General features: G+C 35.6%; 1 pseudogene; it reads left to right on the forward strand.

The window, feature by feature from the left end:
- Positions 1-773: 773 nt before the first annotated feature.
- On the forward strand, positions 774-1,381 carry LOC104672406 (annotated as a pseudogene).
- The last annotated feature ends 1,883 nt before the right edge of the window (positions 1,382-3,264 follow it).

A 3,264-nucleotide genomic window follows, 5' to 3' on the forward strand; every position in this document is an offset into this window, starting at 1 on the left:
TAAAAATTCAAATAATTAAAAAGAGTAAGCTTGTTCTTTCAAGCAATTTTCTTCCAGTAACATACTTAGCTGCTTATTTTATGTCTCCTATAAGAGAAGCTGTGATAGTAGTTGAAAGCACGTTATGCCAAATATCTATTTTTGAGGGCTACTATTTTGTACATGTTATAAAGCTATTCTCTTTGAGCACAAATAAACGAAGTGAGTAGCATAAGTGTTCAGATTTGATCTATTTTACTAGTCAATAATTGTAACAACTGCCTCACACAGATGTGAGTAGATTACTTGTTTTCCTTCAAAAATGAAGAATTTAAGTAGCTTGCATTAGAATAATGAAATAGAAACCCAAGAGCTAGTTCCCACAGATACTAGGGTTCTCAGAATATGAGTCAGCTTTACCTCCACAGTCTCCACAGGAATAACACAGAACAAAACTCACTACTATTCATTGACTAACTGAATATTATTTTTAGAGTTTAATTTAATTAAATCTGCAACACATATATATGACCCTCATGCACTCGAAAATGTGTGTACAACTTTTGACTCTGTAAAAACTGAACTACTAATAGCGTATTATTGACCAGCAGCCTTAGAAATAACATAAACAGCTAATTCATATATATTTTATATGTTATATGAGTTATATACTGTTATTCTTAAAGTAGGCTAGAGAGAGGAAAATGTTAAGAAGATCATAAGGGGCTTAAGACGGTAACTCTGGGTTGGGGTGGCTAGTGACTCGGGAGGCACTGAGGAGGTGTGTGACCATGATGGCAGTCAAGAAGTGGAGTCCAGAGAATGGAGAAGAGGAGGAATTGAAGGCAGAGATGTTGATTCCAGTAGAATTGTCAGGATTTTCTCAAAATGCGAAAATAAATGCAAGATTTGGAGAATTTACAATGAGAGGCCCATTTTGCAAGTGGACAGCTATCTCTCTGCTGGAGAGTACAAAGGCCCTCTTCAGACCTATGCTATATTTCAAGAAAATGTTGAAAATATAGATGCAGAAGGCAATAATAAAACAGTGCTAAAATATAAATGCCATAGAATGAAGAAGCTCAGCATGATAACTCTTCTGACAGACAAGAAGGAAGGAGAAGAAAACATAGGTGGGGTGGAATAGCTGATAATCAGGAAAATGATTTCTCCTATAGACCCAAAATTATTTGTAGCCTTCTACATAAAAATGAAGATGAAGAAGTAGGTAGCTTCAACTCCAGATAAACTTTTGGAGGTGGAAGAGCAAGAGATTCAAACGGAAGATAGTTCAAACCTGAGTTACGAACAGGAGAAACCACTGCACTTGGAAATAGAGGTTTCTGGTTACGTTATTGATATCTCTTCTAAAACAGAAGGTTCTGTTTTTATGGAAACTTAAAATGCTGCCTTACAAACCACTCCTACATAAAATGGTTCACATAATAACTAGTCATGATATTTTAGAAGTTTTTATGTAAAAATAATAGGCTTTGTAGCTTTCAATTGTTACTATTTTGTCATTTTTGTTGGCTAAACACACATTTCCAGTTATAGCACAACTTAATATACCAGAATCATTCAGGATCAGACATGAATTGAACTTTAAAAAAATATGGTTTAAATGACATTAGGGACCCTTCTTTGATAACTCCTTTAAATTTGAGGTTTTACTAAGGCAAATGTATATCTTTTCTATTGTAACTGTTACAAATTACCACAAAGTCAGTGTCTTAAAACAGCACAAATACATTGTCTTAAAGTTTTATATGTCAGAAATCTGACCTGAGTCTCATCTGAGCTAAAATAAAAGTATTGTCAGGACTGTTTTCCTTTTTGGAGGCTCTGGCGGTGGGGGTAGAAGGATGAATCCATTTTCTTTCTTATCAGTTGTTGGAAGAATTCAATTGTTTGCAGTTGAAGGATCAAGTCCTACTTCCTTGCTGTCTGTCACCTGAAGGCCATTTCTAGTTTCCAGAGGTTGTCCACATTTCTTGGCTGATGGCCCCCTTGTTTTCAGAGCCAGCAATAGCAGGTCAAGTCTCTCTCCCATTTTGAATCTTTCCTGATGCTTCATCCATCATCCATCTCTCTGACCTACCCTTCTGTCTTCCACTTCCACTTTTAGAGGTCCATTTGATTACATTGGGCCCACTCAGATAATCTCCCTATTTTAAGATCTGTAGCCTTAATTCCATCTACAAAGTCTCGTTGGCATTTAACTTAACATATGCAGGCATAAAACCAGGGATTAGGGCACGGAAACATTTGGGGTGCCATTTTTCAGCCTACCACAATAAGCATTTTATCTAGGAACAAAAAAAATAATATTGAAGTGCTTAAGGATAAAGGTACAATTCCCAATATGTCAGTTGTGATTTCCCTCCTTTCCCACTTAATGAAGATTATTGAAACTAAACTGTATTAGTTATTTTATTATGGCAGCAACCTAAATCTGTACTAATTTGTATTTTTAAGAAAATTATTCACAAAATGTGATGCCTCATAATAGATTAGGTTTATGAAATTTCCAATATGCAATTGTTTCTGACTACAAAACCCAGCAATTTCATACAGTTTAACCTAGAACTAATAAGTTAAAATGCATCTCATATTAATTACATCTCATAATTGATGGTGATATAACTGTTCTTGCAGGTTACAGAACTAATGTTCTAGGATGATAATTTCTTATTTGAAAAGTTTTACTATTTAATTAGAAAACAACTTACCTTGATGAAAAGCATTTTCAAATCATAAGCACATGTATCTTCTCAATTTTTGTGACTTTTTTAGTCTCAGCTTTTTAATAAAAAGCTCATTTTTTTCCCACCATGTATATGTGTAGGAGAGATTTCTAATTGCTCAACCCAATATCTGTTCTTCCTTTATCTCTTTGTCACAGAATCTGTGAATTTATTCAGGTCAGCAATATACCCGACTTCTCTTGCAGGCACCTGTGACCATACGACTAAGTTCTGGCCACTGGCATGGACTTAGAAGTGTTGAGTGATGCTTTTGAGAAGTTTTCTACACATTCTCTTTGTTCCTTATGGAACAAGAATATGGTGGCTAGAGCTCTAGCAGGATTCTTGGGCTTTAAAGAAACCTTGGAAACAGAAGCCATGAGGGGCAGAGCAACAAGATAGAAGATTGGGTCCTGATGCTGTGAGACTGTCCTGGACTGCTATTAGTACAGGGTTAACAAACCCTTTCACTTTCTCCCTGGTCAAAATGACCTTGAGTTTACCTTTCAGCACTATTTCTCTAGACTCCTACTAGGTA

This window comes from Rhinopithecus roxellana, chromosome 7 (genome assembly GCF_007565055.1).
Source record: "Rhinopithecus roxellana isolate Shanxi Qingling chromosome 7, ASM756505v1, whole genome shotgun sequence".
NCBI classification, from domain to species: Eukaryota; Metazoa; Chordata; class Mammalia; order Primates; family Cercopithecidae; genus Rhinopithecus; species Rhinopithecus roxellana.